Genomic DNA, 27,912 nt, shown 5'->3' with positions numbered 1-27,912 from the left:
TTTCATGGCTTGTGCGGCACGCTTGGTTTTGAAAGTTGGTCGGTGTGGTATTTGTCCTGCCCCTCCTCCACAGTGATTGGTCGGTTGGGTAAAAAGTGACAGTGACGAGCGCTGCGTTTAACCCAAAGTTGAACATTCTTCAACTCCGAGCGACCTGCAAAAAGTGCCGAGCGCTCGGCGCTTCAGCGTTTTTAAAACGCTCAGCGCATCACTACGCTCATGGCGTTTCAAAAACGCGGCGCTCCCATTGGAATCAATTGAAAAAACACGCCAGCCGCGTGAAAAGCGCTTTGGTGGACACACGGCCTAAGTATGCCAATAAGTAATTATTAATTGAAATATGTTCTTTTTGTCTACTGTAATTTATTATAAGGCAAACAAATCAAACAAACCTATGTATTATGTCCACTGGTAGTCAATTGATGATGAAGTGTCTTTACCTTTGCATTCAAATTAAACAACTATCTGTAACTTGGAACAGCTTTGTGTTAAAATGCAGTCATATGCTTTTGTTTTATTCTCTAAGGAAGACATTGATGCTGGTCGGGAATGTGTCATCAAAGGACTCTGCATTTACCTAAATGAAGATCCTGATGATCTTGTCCAGGAGTATGTGGTGAGTGTATAGTGAAGTAATAGTATAACATTGTTAGGCCCAGATCAGACAGTACTGTACTTTTTGTTGAAGCCTACTTTAAAAAAAAATAAAGAGCAATTCATAGTTTTCAGTCATGTGACATGCACGGTGACCTGGAGGGCAAAACAACAGATCAACATAGCGGCTCACAAAACGACCGCCCAACCCCTATAATAATTAGCTGTAATTTTGCTGTTAATTGAAATTTCACATCTGAAAAAACATCTACATAAAAATAAATGAATGGGCAGAGAGAACTACATAAGTTGAATAGTAGAAGATACTTTTTAATCTAAATGTAAAAATGTTAACTACAAATGTTTTATCTGCTTAAACAAAACAATACTACCGGTAGTTAGCTTGCCCTTTAACTTAAAATAATGTAAATAAAAATAGGCCGTCTATCCCATGAAATTATTTTGCCAGGGTAGCAAGCAAAATCTTAAATATAAGTAAAAAGAAAAAAAATGGATCACAAAAGCCCTGGCACATTTCAACTGTAGCCATTTTTATACACTTTCACACCTACCAAACAGACTAAATTTGGTCAGACCAAAAGAGCCAACTAACCGAATGTATCAAAACATGACCCTTCATTCAGGTGTGAAAGCCGCCTTTAAGAGTGTTCGCTATAGTTTGGGTACTGGTCATCTGGAATTCTGTATCAGTACCCAAACAGTAAATTTTAAGGTACTTAACTGTCTCTGTAATAACAAATGTACTGTAATTTCAGATAATCAAAACATTAGTGTGTCTGCTGTTTCTTTATGCAAAAAGTAATGTTGGAAGTAATTTTGGTGTAGTTTAAAAGATGCTCTATGTCCTAATGAGGTCTGAGTTTAAATAATTGTGTCCTTTTCACCAGGAAATGTCTGAGACCCATTTCTTCAGTGCCATAGAGATGACGACAGTGGGGATCTATGTTGTGAAAGAAACTGCCAACAGCGAACCCTCTGACGTCGGAATAGTCATTGAGGGTGTGGTGGCACTTCGTGATCTTGAAAATGTAGCCCTTGCGTCTGCAATGTTGTTTGGACTCTTTTATGCCTTAAACATGCAGTACCCTACAAAGCTCCGCTACACTTTTGAGGTAATTCAAAAGATAATCATGGAGGTGGATGCAGGCGAACTGTCAGGAAAAGCTCAAAGCTTGAAAACTAAGCTCCACCAGTGAAGAGACCTCATTGTTCTTGAGTGATATTTTCCAGTGATCCAGTGAAGTCCAGTGATATTTTTCTTTTACAGTTGTGATTACTTCACAGTACAAGGAACATTTTCATTTTACCTTTCCATGTGTTAATGTGTTGAAACATAATACATACCTGTAGTTCAAAAAACATATCTTCCCATTGTACATTTGGAGTGAATTGTTTTATAAATGCAGTTTGCAGTTACAATTTATATTCCTTGAGGTGAGTGGTGTTGCAGCCTGGTTTTGTTATCACCAATCCAGTGATATTCAAGTGCAGTACACCCCAGGATGCAGTGTTGCAGCCTGGTTTTGAAACCACCAGGTCCATGTTTTACAGTCTTGATAACTGTACAGTACACCAGGCACATTAGGATTTTAACATTCCATTGTTTTGCTCTGTTAATATAGCATTGTTCCAAAACCTTGAGCTTCCCACAGTACATTTTAAGGTGTTTTCTTTTTTTTTAATAGATGCATATGCATTTTGAAAAAGCTCTGGCATGTTTTAGCCAAACTAAGCTAACACACTGATGGTAAAGAAGCACATTATTCTTACATTGATTAGACCATTTGTTCTTAGATACAAAATGCAGTACACACCAAGTTTTACGGTTTTGATTACTGTCCAGTACTAGCCACATTTTACTAGTCAATGTGTTAATATCTTACATTGTTAACAAATCTTGACATCCCCATTGTACATTATGGTGAACTTTTAATTTAGGAAAACATTGTTTTCTAGCCATACCTGTGCAGTACATTCATTTGTTGAATAAAATGTCAGAATTGAACAGGCTTATAGTTTTTAATGAATAATTGTTGATAATTTTTAATTTCTTTACTAATTTGTTTGTGAAGTCATCCAGGTAATGGTTATCCTAGAAATGTTGAAATCAATGACAACTGGACTGACTAGGATTTCTTGAAGACGTTTCACTTCTCACCCAGGACCAAGAGGCTTCTTCAGTTGTGGCTGAATGACAGTTGTTCAGTCAGAAATGAGCCTCTCAAATGAGAAGCAAAACCCCTTCAAGATATCTTAACCAGTCCAGTTGCCCTTGATTTCCTTGCCACTTTCCTTGGTTAACTGTAATTTATTTTATTAATACATATAGATTTAGAACATATAAATTACAATTTAACCATGTAAAAAGAATATTGAAAACAAATTCCATAACACATTTCATTAACTTTATCAATATAAAGTACTTGTGTTGATTGAACATGAATAGTTTGTGTTGATTTGAACATGAATAGTTTGTGTTGATTGAACATGAATAGTTTGTGTTGATTGAACATGAATAGTTTGTGTTGATTGAACATGAATAGTTTGTGTTGATTTGAACATGAATAGTTTGTGTTGATTGAACATGAATAGTTTGTGTTGATTGAACATGAATAGTTTGTGTTGATTGAACATGAATAGTTTGTGTTGATTTGAACATGAATAGTTTGTGTTGATTGAACATGAATAGTTTGTGTTGATTGAACATGAATAGTTTGTGTTGGTTGAACATGAATAGTTTGTGTTGATTGAACACAATTGAATTGTGTGCAACCAATGTCCACTATTCAATTGAGTAAATCCAATGAATTATTTTTTTCAGTGTAGTGTAAAGAAAGTGCAATTAGAAATAATGGTGTTAAAACCTTTAAAGGGATAGTTCACCCAAAAATGAAAATTGTGTCATCTACTCAACCTCAAGTTGTTTCAAACCTGTATGAATTTCTTTCTTCTGCTGAACACAAAAAAAGATATTTTGAAGAATGTCGTCAACCAGACGATGGACCCCATTGACTTCCATAGTAGAAAAAAAAAATACTATGGAAGTCAATGGGGTCCATCGTCTGGTTGACGACATTCTTCAAAATATCTTTTTTTGTGTTCAGCAGAAGAAAGAAATTCATACAGGTTTGAAACAACTTGAGGTTGAGTAAATGATGACACAATTTTCATTTTTGGGTGAACTATCCCTTTAATAATCATACTTGACTCGTTCAGTCAGAATCACTTTCATTAAAATGGCTTTATTGGAAATTTATGCTGATGAATCTTTTACAGGTATGTGATACCATCCTGAGCCATGGAGCGGTTCTCCTTCACCCAGCACCTGATCAGTGCAACACTTCTGCATGGAGAGCTCTTCCCACAACACTGTGTGAAGTTCCCTGACACACCCAGCAAACACAGAACGTTGGCACAACGTAGCCAACTTTCTAACAACGTTTTAACAACATGGCCAAAAGGTTGCTATAACTACGTTGTATAGTGAAGGTTGTTACAGCGTTGTCACAATGTTGGTATTAAACCACCGTTCAGGGCCATTGCTTAAGGTTGTGCCAACGGTGTCTTGACAACCACTGGACTACATAATGTACTCGTCACTGCCCTGAAGCGGGAAAATCAGCCTTTTAAATTCCAACCACCTGTTGTTGAGCTCATTGTGTTCTCATTCATCATCGAGCAAGGATACGTGAGTATTGCGTTTAGCCTACCTCAGCTATCAAACACAACCTACAACTTTAATTTCTAATGTGATTAATGTAGCATCGCTCGCACTGTTTAGTTTTTTGTTTGATTTTTATGCTATTTAGTCTCATTTGTTTCTTTGCTCCTCTGGATTTGTGGATGTTTCCCCGGTGACACCTGCTCGGCTACTGTCCGCCATACAGACCCGGTTTTGTTCATTAAATGTTCTGACCTGCCTTTGCTTTTTATATTTTATTTATTATACTTAAAATAAATTTGTATATTCGTTTATTTCTTTTTTTCACAAATGTATTACTTTTGGACGTGCAATTTGATTATATGCAGTTTTAATAAAGTTGAATTAACGAAACCTTCTGTCATTTTTACTCTTCAAAGTGTAGGCTACACTTGCAGGTGTTGATAGCCCCATTAAATAATATAGATAAACGACAAAAAGTATATAATTCTCTAACAAAATACACAATATAAAAATATTGTCAGAACGTCGTCTCTCAGTTGCTGAATGTCGCGCAACAACGTTGCTACAGCCCTGTCACGTCTTACAATTCTACGTTGTTACAATGTTGCGAGCACGTAGACAGCGACGTTGCCTTAGCAGAAATGCAACGTGCCAGAGACGTTGCCACAACGTAAATGTGTTTGCTGGGCAGTGCTTGAAACAACAGTGGAGGCATACCCCATGCTGAACAAGGCCAAGCTCAAAACAGAACTGTCCCTTATCTATGAAAACGACGAGTTCAATGCTTGCAGTGGTGCAGTACCTCTGTACCAGTTTTTCATGGAGAACAACCTTCAGAGCACTTTCACAGAGACTGTCAGTCTTCTCAAGATCCTCATCACCACACCCATGACTACAGCTGAGTCTGAGAGGTGCTTCTCTACTTTAAAGAGGATCAAGACTTTCCTGAGAAACACCATGACGCAGGATCGCCTGAATGCTCTGGCGATGCTCTCCATGGAGAAGAAACTTATCAGGGACATTCCTGACTTCAACAAAAGGGTCATTGAGAGGTTTGCCACTCAGAAGGAGATTAAGAGCAAAATTCCTGTACAAATGAGATCACACACACACACACACACACACTCACACTCACACTGTTTCTTTGTACATAGTAATTTTATAAATATAAATTGTCTTAAAGGGATACTCCACTGAAAAATGAAAATTCTGTCATCATATACTCATCCTCATGTTGTTTCAAACCTTTATGAATTTCTTTCTTCTGCTGAACAGAAAGTAAGATATTTAGAAGAATGTCAGTAACCAGACAGTTTTAGATACCATTGACTTCCATAGTATATATTTTTTTCTTTCTATGGAAGTCAATGGTATCTAAAACTGTCTGGTTACTGACATTCTTCTAAATATCTTCCTTTCTGTTCAGCAGAAGAAAGAAATTCATAAAGGTTTGAAACAACATGAGGGTGAGTATCCCTTTAAAGGGATAGTTCACCCAAAAATGGTTCGGTATGTTTTCGATACAGCAAAAAGAAAGAAATGCCAGAGAAATTTCCTTTTTTATTACCGGTAATCTTTTTTCAAAAATAAATGTGGTTTTACCATTTGTGGGTGAACTATCCCTTTAATATTATGTTCATTTACTGTACATTTTGTGGAACATTTGTTTAAAATCACTCAAAATTGTTGCAGGTAATAGTTGTATTTAATCAGCTAATTAATGACTAAGTATTTTGTTTGAGTTAAATTTCAAATGCAAATAGAAAGTTTGTGCAATATGTTTGTTTTTGTGCAAAAATGCCTCAACCTTTTAATATTGGCATTAAATAATTACTTTTCACAGAGCACTGGTATCCTGGGTGGTTATTAATTATAATAGGATTTTTTTTATTTATATAGCCTTTCCAACAAAGTCGCTTTACAATATAGGCCTAGGTTAAGGAATTGAACTAAATAAACCTCAACATCAAAGATAGACATACCAAGGGCAGATATAAATATACAGAGTTCAGTTACAAAGTTAGGTTAAAGATTCAAGCAAGTAACATAAACATTAATAATAAGGTAACATTTAAAGATTCTGAGCTAAAGAGTAATATTCAGACAAAAAAAAAGGTTTTTGAAGGAGAAAAGGGTGAATGCTTGACAGACGTCTTGAGCAAAAGCATTCCACAACCTGGGAGCCACAACGCTATAAGACCTGGTGTCCCATGGTTACCAAGGCCAAGCTATTTAAAATAACCGAATATGACACAGCCCCACCTAACATATTTTTCACCAGCCGCCACTGGTGCTAAGTATATTTTTTAAAGTATAGAGGACATGTTTATTGGGTTAAATTTTATCTGTAAAAAATGTAGGGGGCCCAGAAATGTTGGTTTCCATAGGGCCCAGAATTTCTGGCGGTACCCCTGACTGCATCAGTAACTAATAAAGATTCTAAATGATTAATAGATTAAATAAATAAATAAATAAATACTACTGTAGACTTACCAGCGGCACAACTGCACTTTGCTGAGGGGTGTGCAAGATCAGTGTTAGCGCCCACACTCATTACCCAACACAATACTACTAATAATAATAATGACAAAAAGATTTTAAATTGTTATTGCTTTTGTTGTTTTGGCCCATGAAACCTTTTATTCAGATAAATAAGCTATGATGTTAGAGAGGCCTGCCAGTGACATATTTGATACCACAGCAAAAGCCAAAGACTTAACTATAAAGTTCAAATGTTATTAAAGAAAAGCAAACATTCAGTAATAAAATTATAACAAATAAACTTAATTACAAGCAATGACCAAAACCTAATTTAATAGAACAAAGATGAAACAAATGAAAATAAACAACTTTAAGATTGTCAGGTAGGTCTAGTATTCACATACAGATATTGAATAATCAAATGTAAAATAATTCATTCCGGGATGATTATTTACATTTATAAAAAGGCAGATTTTCTTTTTACCTTATTAAATGCATCTTTCATGTCAAATTCTTACATTTGATCAATAAATTAAGTTATAATAAAAACGGGGCTAGCTGTTACCAATCAAATGAAATAATGTACACTGCAAAATTACAACTGCAATAAATAGCATAATGTTATGAGGTGAATGTTTTAAATAAATCTTTGAATACACACACACACACACACACACACACACACACACACACACACAAAATCAATGATAGCCTACTTTTAAACATGAAACTAAACCGCCAATAAGCGGCGGCAAGTGACCGTCTTAATGAGTCATTCATTCAAACGCTAAATCAGAATCATTCAATAGGCATTCAATAGACCTTCCTAAAATAATTGCCAAGTCCTTTGATCATCGAAATGATCGTGACGCTATGGAACTATTTTCGTCGGTGAAATAGAACTAAAACAGTCAATAATGTGTCTACACTATAAGTAACTTAAAGGTGCATTAAGCAACTTTTCCTGTTAAAAATACCTGTTTTTCTAACCCATACATGCTTAAACAATTGCCTGATGGGCTGAATGAGCCCTTCTCTGATCACTGCGATTGCCTCTATAATCCTGTACAGTAAAATAAATAAGAGGGATTCGGGCCGAATCTGAGGCTGGGCGTGACGTCATGCGCGTTCAGTTGCAGTGTTGCAGTTTCATTTGTCGCCAGAGGGGGGCATAGTTCTGCAAAAACTCAGAGACTTGCTCTTTGCACCTTTAATATAGGCTACTTGTTTATTGAAGCCTAAAATTAATCTAACATTTTCAATCTTGATACTCATCAAAATAGCTCATGCAGTGGTGTTATGTTAAATAACTATAATATGTTATACATTTTCTTTTTTCTTTTTTTAACTCAACATTTTTTATTTATTTATTTATTTATGAATTTTTACCTCAGTATTTTATCACTAAAGTTTTAAGCTACTTGTCTGGTCAGGCCACTTAAATTTTGATGTTAAATTATTATCAATTTAAAGACTTGCAGTGATTAATAAAAAAAATAATGAAAATAAAAAAATAATAATAAGAAGAATAACTTATAATTCATTATTTTTTTATTAATCACTGCAAGTCTTTAAATTGATAATAATTTAACATCAAAATTTAAGTTTTTATTATTATTATTTTATTTTTTTAAAGGGGCAAAGTGAAAGATAATTTTGCTTAGCTTAAAACTTTAGTGATAAAATACTGAGGTACAAATTCAAAATGTTGAGTAAAAAAAAAAAAAAAAAAAAATAAATTATTGTAATAATTGTTTAATTTGGACGATGGGGAATTGTTTTAATTTGGACTTTGTGCATGCTCTTTGAGACCGTGACCATAGACCTGCATGATATGACTGTCAGACAAGAACGGTTTGACCTAAAAATATCACAATTGAAACTACTGCGGACACCTACATCTTGGATGCCCTTCAGGTAAGCTAAAACATACCAAAATTTAATTTCATAGTGAACTATCCCTTTAACCAATAGTACCTAGATTGTACATTAGGATACTCTGATAGCGGCTAATGTTTCCCAACCCTGTTCCCAGAGGAATGCCAGAACTGCACATTTAGCATGTTTGCCTATTCAGACACACCTGATTCAAGTCAGCTTATTAGTAGATACTCACAGACTGGAAATGAATGGATAATTTAAGAAAGTCCAGTGTGTACTGTTGTTGTGTCTCCAGAAACTGGGTTGGGAAACACTGCAATAAAGTGTACAGCTGATGCTAATTCTGATCTGATATTATTTTATATTAAATTTATATAATTTAATTTATATAATTTATATATAATTATAAAATTGTATATTTATATTATTTTCAGATTTCATGTCTGACACAACAACTCTTCAACAAATTGGTGGAAACGGAGGGGGTCGATTCTCATTTACTGGTGTGAACAACGGTGCCAGTTTAGAGAAGATCAGAGTCTGGGTGGGAGGATCGCAGGTGAAGGCTGTCAAGGTCTGGCTTTCAGATGGAAGAGTTGATGAATTTGGTGGACGAAAGTCCAACCTTTGATACACAAGGACCGTATCAAGAGTACAAGTTCACACCTGGTGAGTGTTTCACCTCACTTTCCCTGTGGGCGAACAGAGCAGGATCACATCTTGGAGCCATCAAATTCAATACCAGTCTGGGGAGAGAATTTTTTGCAAAGATGACAAGCTGGGGTTTAAGAAGAGAATTTCCCATTCATGTCGGCTCTGGATATTGTTTGGGAGTTGTAGGAAGAGGTGGTCATGACATTGACTGCATGGGATTCATGTTTCTCAAAGCAGTTGAATCAGCAGTTCTCACCGATGTCCACTATCCCACTCTCCACCAACTGATACCACAGGTGACAGTAGAAGAAATCAAATCCCTCACTTTCAGGAACAACTCCTCTGCCACACAAAAACAAACAATTGAAACCTCAAAGAAAGTGATCAAACATCTTCATGGTCTGTGAGTGGAAGTTTATCTGCAACATTTAGTATGGAAGTGAAGGCTGGAATTCCAGAGGTTGCTGAAGTTACTACAGGATTCAGTGTCACCATTGGAAATGAAAGCACTTATGGTCGTGAGAACACAGATGAGAGAACCGAAACTCTGACTACTGATGTAGATGTGCCACCAGGGAAGATGGTGGATGTTTCAATCACTATTGGCAGAGCCACTTTTGACCTGCCTTACACTGGCACAGTGAAGATGACCTGCAGGAACGGCAGTGTGTTTGCGTACAGAACCAAGGGCAGATACAAAGGCGTCACTTACACTGATATCACAGTGGATACCAAGGAATCTCCTCTAATGTCAAGTAGGGCTGCACGATGTATCGTTTTAGCATCGATATTGTGGTGTGCGCATCCACAATAGTCACATCGCAGGATGTGGGATGTTAAGAATTGGTAGTTGATCCGTGATTCATGATCCGTACAGGCCAGCTGCGCCCCAGCCCATAACGCTTGTGATTCGCTGATTAATTGCAAAGTTTAACCAGCATAGAGTGAAAGTTTATCATTTGCATGTTTTTAAGTCCTGTCATTTTAAACATCAAGTGCAAGAAGACTGGAACTTGCGAGCTGTTTTCTGTGTGTGCGCAATAATTCCTTTAGTCATTACTTAAATATATGTATTGTTGTGAAATAAAAAAATCAATTTCTGAGATACTGTTAGACTTTTTACTTGTAATTGTTATTTTATTGAGCTGGGATGACACACAAATTATGCCTATTGATTAAATATACTATCATGACTTGTCAGAGTTCAACATTTTCAGTTAATCAAAAATGTATTTAATTTTAAGTTCTGTTCATGTAAAAAACTATTTGATGACGTGTAAACGGCCCACAGTTTCCGTGCGCATGTTCAAGGCCAGACAAGTGTGGCCACAGCTGAAAATGGTCCATAGCACTATACAAACACATAGTAAAAAAAACAAACAAAAAAAAAACAATACAAGATAAAACACATACAATAAAAAAAATTACTACAACAGTCAAAATTCCACAATACACAAAAAGAGTGTTCAAATATTAGCATATAGACTAAAACGCCAGTGGTTCCACAATCTCGAAGTGAACCACAGTCAATGCAGGGTTCACTAGTGTTGCAATGATGCTGTTATATGACTCTGCTAATCTACACATACATCTGTACATGAGATTCCTGAGTACAGCAGGACACGTGAATACATTAAAGGAGTCATAACCTAGTATTGCCTTGGATACCCACGCTCTATTATAGTCTTTCAGGCCCTTCTAAAAAAGAAAAGTGGAAAAAAAAAATAAACACAGAGCTCCTCTGACCCTTATTTCTGAAGGCATTATTGTCTCGCGAGATCTGATGCGATATTTTGGCTGTCGTGGACGGTCATTTTAATAATGCAAATGAGGGGAGCGTTGATTGGTGGCAGGAAGGAGGGGGGTTGACACCGCAGGAAACGCTTTAGCATATCATTACAAAATGACATCATGGCGCAAGTTGTGAATGAACCCGACCTGGCCGCGACCGGCTTCCCGGCCAGTGTATAATCGTTAGGCAATCAATATACAATAGCCGAATTCATGATGATCTCAGTCATTTGTTGTTTGCAAAGTAGCAGCCATTCCCCATGTTTACCTCGAAGCTAATGCTCCCGCTAGCATACAATAGCCGCATTAGCAGTTAGCTGTTGTTTGTTACACACAGTAGAGCAATAAAAACACAGTCTTACCGTTTCAATTGCAGGCAAGTCTCTGATTGTTCCCTGATATTGCCCCAAATTTGTGAAGGATTCCGGCGTAAAATGTTTAGCACAGACACCTAACGTTAACGTTAAGCCAGTGGGAAGGGTTGTAGGCGTCATTAAAAATGGCGTCAAGTCGGGGCAGAAATTAAAATCTCGTATTTGAGTGCGCGTGCACATGGGCTGGTTTACGAACCCAGGGGTAAACAAACGCTTCACTTTTAAATATCGGCTTCCCGGCCAGTGTACAATCGTTAGGCAATCATAACATACATTGATTCTCGTGGAAAAGTGAAAATGACAGGTCATGACTCCTTTAACACTTACACACATTTGTGCCAAGGTAAAGCTAGCTGTAGGCTGTCATTGATTGAGTAGCTATACTATTTGTTCAGATACTTTGCTCAAAACCAGTCAGAGTTATGATTTCCGTTTTAGTTTTCCAAATTTCGTTTTTTTTTTGTTTACAATTGTGACAGGCGCCCGCGCAATGGCGCGCATGTTACAGAGAGAGAGAGAGAGAGAGAGAGAGAGAGAGAGAGAGAGAGAGAGAGAGAGAGAGAGAGAGAGAGAGAGAGAGAGAGAGACCCTCCTAGACATCCCAAGTCTCCCAGAAGTCTCCCGCATGTTGATTGCGGCTCACTGATGCCCGCAAATTAGTTAAAATCTCCCAGAATCTAGAGCGAGCGAGCAAGAGTTTGATTTTAAGTGATAAGTACACAGGTTAATTTCTAAGAAAATGTATGATTTACATTGTATTAGAAATGACAGTAATGGTAATACAGTCCATTTAAATGTTTTGAAAAGGACATATATTAAAATATGAATGTTACATGTATGTTTAAAAGAGTAATCAACTTCAAATCAAATCAAAAGGGCTCAACTTAACTCTTGCAGAGATCAACTTAACTAGATGTACCGCATGGCGGTACAAAATATGACCGCCGCTCAGGCCTGCACTGGCTTTCCACAAAAATAAATGACGTGGAGCAATTTGGCTGTATTGCGTGTTTATGTATATAAGTTGTATATTTTAAAAGACTGTCTGGAGTATTCCTGTGGATCATGGATAATTTAGAGTTTTGTAATTATTTGCCATTACTATTTAAGTTTTATATCAAAAGTCATTAGTTTAGACACTTAACATCCATAATGTGAAAACGTCACATCCATAACAGTGGTTAACAGTAAAAAGCGACTGAAGTGCCCTTGAGCAAGGCACCTAACCCCTCACTGCTCCCCGAGTGCCGCTGTTGTTGCAGGCAGCTCACTGCGCCGAGATTAGTGTGTGCTTCACCTCACTGTGTGTTCACTGTGTGCTGAGTGTGTTTCACTAATTCACGGATTGGGATAAATGCAGAGACCAAATTTCCCTCACGGGATCAAAATAGTATATATACTTATACATACTAAGTATGAAAAATCTGTGTTTTTTTTTTTCAAAGGACCCTCCCATTCAATTTATACAAACCTCTACCAAACGGCTGAGGTGCCTGTTGATGGTAAAAGTCAGTTATCTGACTTTGGCATGGGTTTGTTGTGTTTTACTGAAATAAAAAAAAAAATTTCCCCAAAAAAGTGGTTTTATCTTGTAGCCCTGGTCCCAGAGTTTTAAAAAAACAATGTTAACAAAATTAAACTCATTCCCACTGTACCTAGTAGAACACTTAAGTAAATGTCCCATTGAAATTAATGGGATTTTATGGATTTAGGTGAAGAAAGTGTACACATAATACATTTTGGTCTGTACCATGAAGAGAAAACTGATTCAACTATATAAACTATATATTTTCTGAAAGCGTAGACTCTCAGGATGTGATCTAACATGGCATGAAACATGTCCCACCCACGTCATTAGTATACTGCCCAAGCATAACACATTGGGTATTGGTAAATCGGGTATATGGCTGATACCTAAAAAAAGCAGTAGTATGTGCATGTCTGTCTGTGTGTGTGTGTGTATGTGTGTGTGTTTGTGTATGTGTATGTGTGTGTCTGTGCGTGTATGTGTGCGTGCGTACATGTGTGTGCACGTGTGTGTTTGTGTGTGTGTGTGTCTGTGCATGTGGATTTGTATGTGTGTGTGTCTGTGCCTGTGGATGTCAGTGTGTGTGCATGCTTGCGTTTGTTTGTATTCCTGCATGTGTGTGTGTGACAGTATCATCCTAAACCAGCAACCCTTCGCTCAACAGCACCATCTACAGGCCCCCTGGGACCAACGAATTTTTTCCGTAAAAGTCTAGTGGGGCTACATGCCCAACAAATTTCATGTTCCCCGGTGTTTCGGTGTCCCTGGTATCGTTGACGGAAAATTCAGTAGATTGACGGGAAAAAAAACTAAAAAACTTTGACAATCGATTATGGGCTAGGTTGATGTGGGCCCTTAAGACCAACATACTTTGCAAATTTCTTCATCCTCGGTGCCACGGTTCAGGTAGTTATTTAGGAAAAACTGCATTTTTTGGGTTTGGGGGGGCCCAGCGCGGGGGGGGGGAGTGGCCCCCGGGGACTAAACGAAATTTTTCCGTAAAAGTCTAGTGGGGCTACATGCCCACCAAATTTCATGTTCCCCGGTGTTTCCGTGTCCCTGGTATCGTTGACGGAAAATTCAGTAGATTGACGAAAAAAAAAAAAAAAAAAACTTTGACAATCCCTATATGACCGCTTTCGCTAGCTAATTAAGTTGATCTCTGCAAGAGTTAAGTTGAGCCCTTTTGATTTGATTTGAAGTTGATTACTCTTTTAAACATACATGTAACATTCATCTTTTAATATATTTCCCTTTCAAAACATTTAAATGAACTATTTTACCATTACTGTCCTTTCTAATACAGTGTAAAGCATACATTTTCTTAGAAATTAACCTGTGTACTTATCACTTCAAATCAAACTCTTGCTCGCTCTAGATTCCGGGAGATTTTAACTAATTCGCGGGCATCAGGGAGCCGCGATCAACATGCGGGAGACTCCCGGAACTTCCGGGAGACTTGGGATGTCTGGGAGGGTCTCTCTCTCTCTCTCTCTGCTCGTTCTCTCAGTAAAATGCGCGGGCGCCTGTCACAATTGTAAACAATAAAAACGAAATTTGGAAAACTAAAACGGAATTCATAGGGCCCTACATAACTCCGACAAGTAGTAGGGAGGTTAAGTGACTTTTGACTTCAAGTCATGATGCAAAGGTCCCCTTTGGTATGGAAGTACCTTAGGGCCATAGAAATAAATTTATCCTAAAACACAAGTGAGATCACATTTTGTATCTTATATACGCACATTTTTTAAAAACGACCATACTTGAGAGGCCCATATCTTTGCTTCTGTTATATCTATAATGACAAATTTGGTATCAACGTGTACATTTTTGGGGTCAAGGAGTCCAAAAAATTAGGTTTCAAGACTAAAAAACAATAATGTTGTCCTTACCATGACAATTGGAGGTGAAGTATGCAATTTTTTATCAAAAACCGCATGCCAAACACAACATGTATGATTTGGATGGGGGAGGTGAAGTAGCCTCTGTGATGCTGGCATAATATGCAGCCCATGAGATCCATTCTCCGGCTTCAAGGTTCTCTTTCACGAGAATGTTTCTGACTCTCTCTAACCACTGGTAGCCTTCTTCAATTACATTGATGAGAGGACGGGAGGCTGGATGAGGATGACTGTTGGTATTCAGGGCAGGAACATACAAGACCTCATCTAGGCCAGGAGCCAGGTCCACTCCTCAGGATGTTTTTTGCTACCTTTTTTTCACTATTATTTCCTATTATCTTATTTTTATTACCTTGGGCCATCACAAGTTGATAACAGTCACCCCCAACTCGGCCCCGTTTGGTCTCAGGGGCCAAAAAACACCCTTTTTGGGAAAAGCTTTTGGCGGAATGATGTAATTGTGAATATTAAGGTACTGCAGCAACATAAATGGCCGTATAACCCTAAAATCTTGCATGGTGTATCCTGACACATAGGGGAAACTAGCAGAAAAAGATTCTGGGGATTGCTGCCTTTTTGCTGTCAAATATCACCCTCAACATACCCCAAAAGACAAAAAAATGGCTGTCCGCCGGACAAATTGTCATCAAAAGTGATAATTTTCAAGCATTTTATTATATATATCACTGCCTCAAATGTACATGAAAAACTTCCCAAGTTTATAAGCTTCAATTTAAGTCCAAGATGACCTTTCTATCTAGAGGATTATAGCTGGTATAACCAAAGTTATCCACTGTACCTCAAATCGGAGAAAACAGAACTTTCAAGCATTACCATTCTATATTGGATTAAGCATATTTTTTGCATATGCACAATGTCTTAAATAAGAGTTGAGACTTGATCTATGTACTGCTATACTATATGAAGTGAATTAAATAAAGTGAAATAAAGTGAAAAGTGAGTAATGTTATGCCCCTAGGTCAGGGCTATTCAATTAGCTTAATTCGAGGGCCGGATTATTAAATCGGAATGTTGAGGAGGGCCGGTGGTTAGCTTATTTATTGAAACATTATTTATTACTTATTGAAACATAACAGTATCAATAAATAAGCTAAAGTAAACCTAAAAAAGTATTGTATTTACTTGGAAATGTGGTACCCAACAGTATGCAGAGTCTTTCATAAATAACTTATTTACAGCTATGTACAAAAATATGAATTACACAAGATCATAGGTATTGGTAAGAATTATTTTATTTATAATTATTATAGGCTTAAATGAAAATATTCTGACAGTGAGACGTGATAACCACAGGTAAAACCATGCATGGCTTCTCACTCACTACCACTGTATAACAAAATCCCTAAAAAATATACACAAAATGAATTGTATATTCCTCTACCCACCTAATTAATCTACTGCAATATAAATGACTATAAGATAGTATTCAGTATAAATATTCCATATTTCTGCCCAAACCATAGTAAATTACTACAGTACATTCATGGTAAATGTTTGTAAAGGTGGTGATTAGGGGATTTAAAGTCTTTTAACTTCGTTCATGGCACAGTGTTTCTGCTGTTTACCTCATCAGTCGTGTTGGGAATGTTGAGGCTGCTTCATCTGATTTAAAACTAGTTAAATCATCGAGTGATTTGTGGTCTGTAACAGAGGTGTGACGAATTGAACAACTTCTCACTGGATGTCGCAATGCTGTTTAATAATAGTGTCCAGAACTGGGAGTAAACGCAACTCCTTTAAGCTTGCGTTCCGTTATCCACTGGGCGGTGCTGCGCAGTTCAAAGTAAACTAAACTGCGAGTTGAACTGAAACTAAACTGAAAACAGCGCTATTTGTTCTATATTTGTTGTTACTGACCGAGAAACAGCTTCAGATGATTCAGTGACAGAGCGGTCCGAACGAATCTGAATCGTTTCAGACCATTATGCAAGTGCATTTGGCCAATTCATGGAAAGGAAATAATTGAACCAAAGATAGAACAAAAGATTCGCACCATTCACAAATGATTGGTATCGCTGGTTCAGTCGACAGAAATACGGGACACACATAATAACTGCTGAAATATTCGGACTGAAAACGTTTCTCAGGTTAGTCGGAGCGCTCATGGTACGCGTATAGACAGTGTGTATAGACGTACAGCTGCACACGCCACTATGGCCCCTCGCATATCTAACCAAATGTAGCCACACCACCAGGAAAAGAGGCGGAGGGAGGTTGGGGTGCCTTTGGGCCAGATGGAGATGATTGAATTGAATAGCCCTGCCCTAGGTGGACTGGGGTCAGGGTGCAACATAGGGTACATTCACACAAAATCAATTAACCAAATGTGAGATTTATTAAAGTCCACAAAGTCCTCACAACACAAGGAATAAAGATGACCCTAGTGTGCAGTCTGTTATCAAAAACCTTCAATAGAGTAAACGTTAGTAACCTTCTGTACAGGTAAACATTCTTTACAGCCAAATGGCGAAACATCTCAGTTACATATGGTAACCCTCGTTCCCCGAGGGAGGGAACGGAGACGTACGTCGTGACCGACTGATAGGAATCTCGCTAGAGAGGCCAATCTACTTCGAGTAAAACTAAAATGAGCCAAAACACATTGGCATGCAGTCATTTGCATCAGCTGTTAAGCCTCGCAGCGCAGGTATATAATGAGCAGCAGGTGCGAGGTGAGCTCCTTTTTTGCTGAGGAGCCAAGCCTGGTAAGCTGGCCACCCCGACGGGCAGCAGCAGATGTGACGATGGGATGTACGTCTCCATTCCCTGCCTCAGTGAACGAGGGTTACCATATGTAATTGAGACGTTCCCTTATCGGTCGGTCACTCTCGACGTATGTCGTGACCGACTGATAGGAATCCCTATCAAAGCGCCACATCTGATACACCCCATCCAGTGCCCGGTGTAAGCCTGTACCCCTTCTTGCCTGGATGGACGATAGGAAAGGGCTTACACAGAGCGTATCTGTCACTGTTGTTCTGTGATAACCCATACAGCGAGATTATTGGATAACACTGGGAAACCGTGCCCTTTCTATAAAAGGGGAACTTTCTTCGAGGGAGTTATGTGAAAAAATACATATGGACTAGCCCGAAGGTTGTACTGCATATGAATATTGGGTAACTTAGCCCAAGGGAAAGACACGGGGCTTCGATTAGGAGCAGCCGTGGAAGTATACACATATGGAATCCCCATAGGGTCACACATATGGAACCCAGCCTAACACCTGATCTCTGAAGGGAGTGGTGGGAACCTTGGGCACATAGCCAGGCCGGGGTCTCAGTACAACATGGTTGTCACCCGGCCCGAACTATAGGCACGATTCGTCGACCGAAAATGCTTGCAGGCCCCCTACCCTCTTGATAGAGGCCAGTGCAATCAGCAGCAAAGTCTTCAAAGAGAGAAGCTTTAAGTCTGCTGAGTGCAAAGGCTCAAAGGGAGCATCCTGAAGAGCTTGAAGCACCAGGGAAAGGTCCCAAGAGGGTATGGAGGGGGGACGAAGAGGGTTTAACCGTCTCGCCCCCCTAAGGAACCTGACAAACAGGTCGTGCTTTCCAACTGATTTGCCATCTATGTGGTCGTTATAAGCTGAAATAGCGGCAGCATGTACTTTGAGGGTGGAGGGAGACAGCCTTCGCTCCAACCCTTGCTGCAAGAAGGAAAGCACGGACCCTATCGAACATCTTCGGGGGTTCTCTCGGCGAGAAGAAAACCACTCGACGAACAGGTTCCACTTCAAGGCACACATCTCGTGGACGGCGCCCTTGCAGAAGTGATGGTGTTAAGTACCTCAGGGGGTAAGTCACCTAGAACCAGAGATGAAGTTTCCATAGGTCCGGACGCGAGTGCCATAGGGTGCCCCGTCTCTGAGTCAGAAAGTCCTCCCTCAGAGAAATGGGCCAGGGAGGGACTGTCACAAGGAGCATAAGTTCAGGGAACCAGGTCCGGGTTGGGCAATAGGGGGCCACCAGAAGGACCTGCTCCTCGTCCTCCCTGATTTTGCACAGGGTCTGTGCAAGTAGGCTCACTGGAGGGAACGCATATTTGAGGAGGCCCCGGGGCCAGCTGTGTGCCAGTGCATCCGTGCTGAGTGTTCCCTCAGTCAGGGAGTAAAACAGCTGGTAGTGGGAGGTCTCTGAGGAAGCAAACAGGTCTGAGCCTCCACCTGAGCCTCCCCGAACTCTCTCCAGATCAGCTGAACTGCCTGGGGGGTGGAGTCACCATTCTCCCGGGAACACAGCTCATGATAGCTTGTTGCCCACACGGTTGAGCACACCGGGGACATACATGGCTCGAAGTGACCTCGGATGCTTCTGACTCCAGAGGAGGAGATGGCGGGCGAGTTGTAACATGCAACGGGAGCGTAGACCACCTTGTCGGTTGATGTACGCAACGGTTGCAGTCTTGTCCGTACAGACCTGCACATCTCTGCCCTGTAGCGGCCTCTTTAAGTGGCTCAGAGCGAGACATACTGCTAGCAACTCGAGGCAGTTGATGTGCCAATGCAGTTGAGGGCCCGTCCACACCCCTGACACTGCATGCCCGTTGTACGTGGCACCCCAGCCGGTGGCAGAGGCATCTGTGAACACCACAGCATGCCTGGAAACCTGTTCCAAGGAGACTCCTGGCCGCAGGAATGAGGGGTCTGACCATGGGCTGAAGGTCTGGCGGCACGCCGGTGTGATTGTCACCCAGTGAGTGCCATGATGCCACACCCATCTCGGGACTCGGCCATGAAGCCAGTGCTGAAGCGACCTCATATGGAGCAGCCCGAGCGGAGTTACCGCTGCTGCCGCTGCCATATGCCCCAGGAGCCTCTGAAAGAATTTCAGTGGGACCACCGTCCTGCCTTTGAAGGTGTTCAAAGGTGGTTTCTCACAGGTTCGCGTTTAAATTCTGTGTAGAGAGAATGGTGTCGTCTTAGCGGCCCCTAATTTAATAACAAATGATCGTTGCGACGGAAGCGAATCAATCAAAACTAACTTTAGATGGAAAATAACTTTATTAAAGAACCGCTATAAAGCCAAAACAATCTCTGTTACCTTAAATTATACGCTTATCTCTGTAAAGCTGCTTTGAAACAATCTACATTTTTAAAAGCGCTATATAAATGAAGATGACTTGACTTGACTTGACTTCAAGCAGTTCAGCACCGACTGAGCGCGTTGCTCTGTGAGGTGCGCTGTCTGTGCGACCGAATCCAATTCCATACCGAGAAAAGAGATCCTCTGCATGGGGGCGAGTTTGCTCTTCTCCCAGTTGACCAGAAGACCCAACTGGCTGAGTTGCCTGAGCACGAGGTCCCTGTGTTCGCATAACTGATCTCGAGAGTGTGCTAATATGAGCCAGTCGTCGAAATAGATGCGCACGCCCTGTTCTCTCATGGGAACAAGGGCCCCCTCCGTAGAGCCTAGTCAGGCATGCACGATGATAAACAGCATTAATAGCAACCATCTTACCAGCAGCTAGTTCAGCCAATAGATGCCTGTCACCCACCACCTGAGCACATTCTTTCACTTTTCTATCCAAGCCAAGGGTGGCAGCCCTCCTCAGTTCCTTTTTTTTGCCCACTTCACCACAGAAGAGACACGGTTTATCGAATGGTTCACATGATGATGTTGAGGGTGTGGGTAAAGCGAGTGTGGTGGACTTGTCACTCATGCGCTGTGTTTTTACTGGGCTCACAGACTCTTCATGCTTTTTTCTTTTTCTTGCTCTCTCAACTTTTTGTTTATCAATCACATTTCTGCAGCTTTTGTGCCACACCATAGGATTTTGAATCATCAGCTGAACTACATCCTGACTACCACCACTAATGTCCACTATAAACTCAGGCAGATCCCTTAGATCACCTAATTCAGGAGCCTTCAGCTCCTGGATGTTATCTAAAGCTTCTTTGTAACATGATTTCAATCTTTCAGGATTGTTTCTCAGTTTGAATGATGAAGAGGGATCTAATGTTTTTTCAATCTTTAGGGTGGACTGACATAGGAAGCATAAACTCCAGTCACGGCATTCCATTATGGCTAATCTGAAAAAAGAAATAAAGTTGCTTTAACATCATAAGATAGATAATATGAGCATTAACAAGCATTCGTAAAAGTAAAAATCTATCAAATAATGAAGCTAACTAACTAGCTAGCAACATGTAGGCTATGTGCTTGCTTCAACAAAAATGACGCTAACTAGTCACTAGCTAGTTATGATGAAGCTAACTAGTTACTAGCGACCTAGTTATAATGAAGCTAACTAGTTACTAGCTAGTTATTAGTTATCTAACACATTTTTCTATTTAATGATAAAGTCATACGAACCTTAAAGTGTTAACCTGTCACCTCTGACCTTCAACAGCTGTCACAGCTCCTGGTGCAGACGGGATGTGTTGTTGCAGGAACTGATTTGCTATAGGCTACTCCTGACTGGTCGAAATCTCATGCTACTTAGGACAAATGTAATGTACAGAAGTAGCTGCACTGCTTCAATACAAAATTAAAGTTTTTGAAGGAAAAGATAAGTAAAGTCACTCTGATGACACAATTTTTATGTGAAATGTGCATATTTACCACCAATTGTCATGGTATGTGGAACATTTTTGTTTTTTTAAACTTGAAACCAATTTTATTGGATTCCTTGACCCCAAAAATGTACACTCTGACACCAAATTTGTCATTATAGCGATAACAGAAGCAAAAATATGGGCTCTAGAGTATGTTCGGCACATTGGCGGCCATTTTTGAAAAGACCTGTTTATTTCTGATACAAAGTGTGATCTCACTTGTGTCTTAGGATAAATGTATTTGTATGACCCTAAGGTACTTCCATACCAAAGGGGACCTTTGCATCATGACTTGAAGTAAAGGCCTATTTTTTGGGCTTAACCTCCCTACTAAAGTTTTGAGCAAAGTATCTGAACAAATAGTATAGCTACTCAATGAGTGACAGTTGTAGGGGAGTGCGGGGCACAACCTAACGTGGGGTGTATTGCAACTTGTTTGTTTTAAATACTTCCGCACATGCCTGGATGACGGAACTTTGTTTATTTACTAGTTGACATATCAACACTATATATAAAAAAAAAAAAATCCGCCAAAATTATTTTTTTTTGGAAGATATCCATAGACATTTATTAAACCATAGCAAAAGTAAATTTACTTAAGTTAATCTTTCATCTCTATTTTTTTGTGTTTATTTAAAATAAGACAAATCTGATATTATTTTAATCTCCAAGATGTTATTTAACAGTTGATATAGTTCTTTAATGCTTCGCTAACTATTAGAAATATGCTATTATATTCTATATTTTTATTAATTTTATTGAGAAAACGTGAAAAAAAGGTGAATTAAGACTGAGAGTCAATGTTCAGAATCTGGAGGAACCCAATGGTTCAGTGAGGCCAGAATAAGATTATTATAGGCTACTTAAGTTTGATTCAGTATACATGTGAAAAAGACGTACTATTACGTCTATTACTATTGTTTTGTTCATGGGTTTTAGAAACCAACAATTACCATCACTGCCATCTGTGAAATGTCTACTCCTATATGTCACCACAAATAAACTGGGAAAAGTACTTGATGACTGAATGAGTTTTAATGGACCCACCATTCCAGTAGCAACAGCCAAATCAGCCTAGAATTTCTGCTAATTTTCGCACACACAGAAAACAGCTCGCAAGTTCCAGTCTTCTTGCGCTTGATGTTTAAACTGACAGGACTTAAAAACATGCAAATGATAAACTTTCACTCTACACTGTAAAAACTAAAGGAGCCTCAAATATCCTGTTGGATTCTCAAGGAACTTCAAAATGTAATTTAAGTGCCTTAAAGCTCTTTCTCCTATAGTAGTGTTACTGGAGGAGCATTGCCAATCTTTGAGGTTGTTGCTGGAACTTATGGGATCCTTTAAGCACTTTGTATTTAGTTCAGAGGTTCTGGAGTCACCTTTTCATTACCATGAGACCTCGAAGTGCTTTGGGGGGAAATAGAGGAACTTGAATGCGATAAAAGGGTTATTGGAAGATCTTTTAACATTTAAGTGGTTCCTGGAAGATCTCTCATGTTAAAGCCAGCGTCTGGAGGAACCCAATGGTTCAGTGAGGCCAGAATAAGATTATTATTATCCTATTATTATTATTATAGGCTACTTAAGTTTGATTCAGTATACATGTGAAAAAGACGTACTATTAAATGTATTAAAAATGTAGCCTACTTGAGTGTGTTTTTATTAGGCCTACAATACAAATATACTTTAATGCATTTTTAATACTTTTAACAGTAGCCTATGTCTTTTTCACCTGGGTAGCTTACATTTATTTAGTAGGTTAAACAACAACACTAAATAACAATACTATTAATAATATGAAGAAGAAGAAGCAGGGGGAGAAAAGTTTTATTCTGTCACGAAACTGCTGCTATTCCTCTGCTGTCGTCGCTTCAGTGATGGACGCGCTGCTCGCGCGCATCAAAGCTCAGCTGATCGACGTCATCGGGTTTGAAAGTAACGGCTCCTCTCATCAAAGCTTCCGCCGTTTGTTCGGCTCTCCGTCTCCGTTACAAGGTTTGTAAAACTCGCCAAACAAGAAATATAAATACAGTCTACTCACTATATTCAAACACAAACATATATAAACTAAATGTATTATACATTACTACGTTTTTACAGTGTTAACCACTCGTTTATTGCACAGTATGTGGTATGAGTATGAAGGTTAGCCGCGATGCTAACTAATCTAATGAACATATGGAAATCATTGACTTATTTTCTTAAATTGTTTTAGCCATTCAGTTCAATGTATTGTGAACAACTGTGTCTTCAAATTGCTGATATAACTAATTTAGCTGATTCCTGCTGTCGTCATTGGCGTTTGTTATGAATAACACAAGTGGTTAATATAATGTTTGGTCTTTTTTTGTTTACTTATTACAGGTGCCCTCATTCTCTCAAATACCATTTTAAAGCCATTTACTGGCCAATAAATATTATGTTGTGAATAATCAGCTTTGTTCTTTTGTTTCCCCAGAAGAACCAGTACATTTCTAAAATAATCTGAACATTTCAGAGGCAACATTGAATTACAGTAAGTTACCTGCACCACATGCAAGTACTTTATTACTATTTACTTTCTCTGTGTGAAATTGTATTGTTTGACTGTGTAGTCTACTTGTATTTTTTAATCAGTTATTCTCTGAAAATCTTCCCTCATGCTCTCAAATCTCATTCATGTTACTCAGAAAAATAATATCACCGGTTTGGAGCCAGTAATGCTATGCATTTTTTATAGGCTATACCTTAATCATTTGCATTTGAATATAAGACATTTGAACTGAATTATAACTTCAAGTTTAGTCTTTTTAGATAAAAAAAGCTAGCCTATTATATGGCTTCAGAAAACTTGCAACACAAATCATAGCACGAGTTGTGGACTCTTTTTTTTTTCATATTTTTACGATCTTTTCTGGAACATTTTTGGAGCTTAACAGAATATTTATCAAATTTTACATAAATTGTTGCATTGAATTGAACTAGACAAGTGTACGTAAGAATGGTTTAATGAATGATTTGCACATTTTTTTTTTTTTCTGCTTGTTTCATGCAGTGAAAGCGAATGGTGACAGTGGTTGCATTATGCCTGAGATCTGCTTTTGGGTTCCACAGACAGAAAGTCAAACAGGTTTAAAATGTCACAAGGCTGAGGAAATTATTTTAAGTTCACAACTATCACTTAAATAACATTACTAACAGTAAATTTTGTTCTTTGCAGGGATCTCGGTAAGCTGAAATACAAGTTTCAACAAGAATAAAAATCCTCCTGTAGACCTGAAAATCGTTGAAGTGCCTCCTGGACCATCCACCAGAAAAGAGCAAAAACAAACGGAAAACGAAGCTGATGCACCTTTTCACTTTTCTAACTCGTTAAGTACCTCACATGTCCCTTGTGAAGATTTTATTATTGATTGCATTTTATGTTGCAGCGAGTAAAGGTGTGGTCACATTTGTGAATTTCGTGAAATTACACAGGCAAAAAGGTCCATTGACCATTGTCAGCAGTGTAGCGAACGCAGGAGTCACTTTCACACAGCTTTCTGTTGGTCAAATCAAAACCATCAGACTGAAACACAAATGTTTTAAGGTTAAGTGAAGATGGACATTTTTTATTTAAAAATTTACATTGATTTATTACATGGAACATGTGTTTCCATGCATTTTGTTGAAATGTCTTTTCTTGTGTAGCCTATTGTATATACATAGTTGATTATTCATGTTGCTTATGTATTATACTATTTTTTGTGTATTCATTGATATTAATCTATGACTAGCTTTTTTCCCAAATGCATGGAGCGGCGTTAAGACTCAACAGTTTGTTTTCTAAAACTTCATTATTGTGCGTGTGTTTTTCTACACATTGAAGTGGCGAGTCTATTTCAATAACTACAACATTCAGCTCCTCAGAACTGGATAATTGCAGTACCGATGCCTCATTCGGGGTGGAAGTAACCGCAAAGCGTGCTTCCGCCCCGAGATGAGACACTGGACCTGGCAGGTGAAGGCAGAGAAAAGGCGAAGCCCGTCTCTAAAAACCCTCTGCCAGATCCATTTGCGAACCTCGTGACTCGAGCCGCCGCTCTGCCTCGACAGAAGCGGAACGCGAGCCGCGAGGAACGCGAGCCGAGGCGCCCTCCTCAAAGAACGACCGGCGGGAGCACAGCGTTCTCACAACAATGCTTATTCAGTCCCCTCGAGGGCTGATTGAGCGTGCTGCGCTCCCAAACGAACAGCACACAATATTTGTATCCCCACCCGTGATTTGTAGATAGGTAGGGATGAACACCCTATTGAAATGCTGTTCGCTCGCCATTACAAAGTTTTTTTTTTTTTTTGATATATATGGGTGAAAACTCCTGCCTAGCAAATTCTAAGACAGAAAAAAAAAACACCAGGGACATAGATTCACACAGAGCGCTGCTGAAGTAACAGAAGCTGTCTCGCTTGTGATTCAGGGGTGCTTTATAGTTTCCTGGTCGATGACGTCACCTGCCTACTACGTACCGTCTCGCCATTGGACTGATTTCATTCATGCTTCAGACGCACTACGCTGGAGGCGTTCCCACTGCGATTACACGCAGCGGTAGTCCCTGAAGGGGAACTATAGTTCAGTCAGTTATTTCAGTTACTACTCATTATTTCATTATTTTCTCTTGCTTAATAAAATAAAATAAATATGAATAAATCAGCTATATGAGTGTCTATCTCCCCATGAAGGCCGGTCTATCTCCCCATGAAACCAAAGTTCAGAAACTCTCACAAAACAGATGTCATGCAACAAAACACTAAAACTCTCTAATCTGGAGAGAAGATCTCAAAGAATGAGGAAAAGACACGGCCTTGCCCAAACCCTCCTCGCTTATCATCGGTCATACCCTCTATCTCCACTTTTCTGCAGGCTCAAGTCACAGAAAGAATATCTCACTAAGAATATCTATATACCACATATGATGTATCTTATGAATCTTTTTTTTTTTTTCAGATTTGAAGGGATTTGATAATATATCTGCAAAAATAAAAGTCATTACAAAGGAGTTATGTAAATACACTGATAATAAGTGCACTTTTGTCTGGTAGCTAATGTGGTAATTCTCATCAACGCATGTTATTAATCACACTGTTAACCCTTGCTGTAAAAAAAATGTATTCCAAATCACACCCTATACCCTCATTCACTAGTCCCTACATTAGTTCACTAAGTTTTGTTTTATAGAGGACAATTCTCTCATTTTAAATACCTTAGTGCTTCAAAATTAAACTATTAAATTGCTCATTATTGTTGCAAATGCTTTAAGTTTAGTAATATATTGAACAAATCTTAATTTATCTAGCATCAGCAGACTAGAAAGCTGCACTTCACTGTTGCTTAAAACAGCTTTTGAATAACAGAAGAAAAAACTTGACACAAAATATGTATACATATCAATATGTTTCTTTATGAGTTAAAGGTGATTCCTCTAAACTGTATTGTCAAAGGGGTTTTATTAAAAGATTTTCCTACCTTTATATATAGCTGCTGACATCATATAAAACAAAATGTCATATAAATTGTAACAAATCATTTGGATCTTTAGCTGTTTCTGCCATTTTACATTCTTTGTCAATCTCTGTATGTAGGCCTATACACATATTGTGTCTTAAAAACATATTCAAACATGTATAGCTGTTCACTCTTGTATTGAACAGTGTAAATGTTCCCCATAACACAGACAGGGGTTTCCTTATTAACTTAATTAAAGGTAGGGTAGGTTGGATTTTTATAAAAAACTTTTTTTTTAAATTTGTTTAAACTGTCTTTATATACCAATACATAATTAAAATGTAAGTGCTCTGAAAAAGAGAGAGCATTCAAAATTCAAAGCACCTGCATGCAGTCAGCGAAGGCAAACAAGGCAAAAACTACTTCCTCGGACCCTGGTTGCCCGCACTCTTGAACGACCTCCTCTGCTTCGCCCTCGACCCCGGACCTTTCCTCGAACCGACGATGCGGTACTTGTCACCGGAGTGTAACGTTAGTCCTCATCAGAGTCAACGATGTTTTCATCATGTAAACTCTTACATGCAAAACACCGTATATGTTATGAATCTTACACGAAATTCACCTTCATCACAGTGTAACTGATGGTAATGGAAAAACGTGTATCAATGCAACCTGTTTTTAGCTTTGCCTTATGAATATAGCTTGTTACCTATAGCCTAAATATAGCTCGTTACCGAATCAAACTGTACCAGTATCGATATGCTAGCTTGATAGTGAGTACTAAAAGCCATCTTATTTGTTTATATTTATAGTGATAAAGTTAGGTATTTTATTACATGTGATTCTGACATGATGTCACTGCATGCACTGCCCTTCCTCTGCACTCCTCTCAGGAAAATAAATGCTTCATCCTGAGCCTGAGCATTTGGCGTCCCGCGTTCATGTGTTTTGGGGGCGTGGCTTTGGAAGGAGCCCAGAA

The 27,912-nt window shown here is 38.9% G+C and overlaps 1 protein-coding gene, 2 long non-coding RNA genes and 1 pseudogene across 4 annotated transcripts in view; all 4 read left to right on the top strand.

Moving 5' to 3' along the window:
- LOC311079216 overlaps positions 1-25,142 on the top strand; it is a 246,342-nt gene extending 221,200 nt beyond the window's left edge. The window contains exon 4 of the long non-coding RNA XR_014605363.1: positions 25,041-25,142. This is a non-coding gene — a long non-coding RNA (uncharacterized lncRNA). The remainder of the gene's footprint in view (positions 1-25,040) is intronic.
- LOC311079156 (Fc receptor-like protein 5) overlaps positions 1-27,912 on the top strand; it is a 353,766-nt gene that overhangs the window by 226,444 nt on the left and 99,410 nt on the right. The window lies entirely within an intron of this gene.
- LOC311078897 (aerolysin-like protein) lies at positions 9,081-15,160 on the top strand (annotated as a pseudogene). Its single transcript has 2 exons — positions 9,081-10,050; positions 15,072-15,160. The product of its transcript is annotated as an aerolysin-like protein (transcript).
- On the top strand, positions 23,391-23,987 carry LOC311079219. Its single transcript, XR_014605367.1, has 2 exons — positions 23,391-23,467; positions 23,931-23,987. It is a non-coding gene; the product is annotated as an uncharacterized lncRNA (long non-coding RNA).

This window comes from Abramis brama, assembly GCF_963993115.1.
Source record: "Abramis brama genome assembly, chromosome: 3".
NCBI classification, from domain to species: Eukaryota; Metazoa; Chordata; class Actinopteri; order Cypriniformes; family Leuciscidae; genus Abramis; species Abramis brama.
Note: the sequence above shows the minus strand (reverse complement) of the source record. Positions and strands in the feature narration are given on the sequence as shown.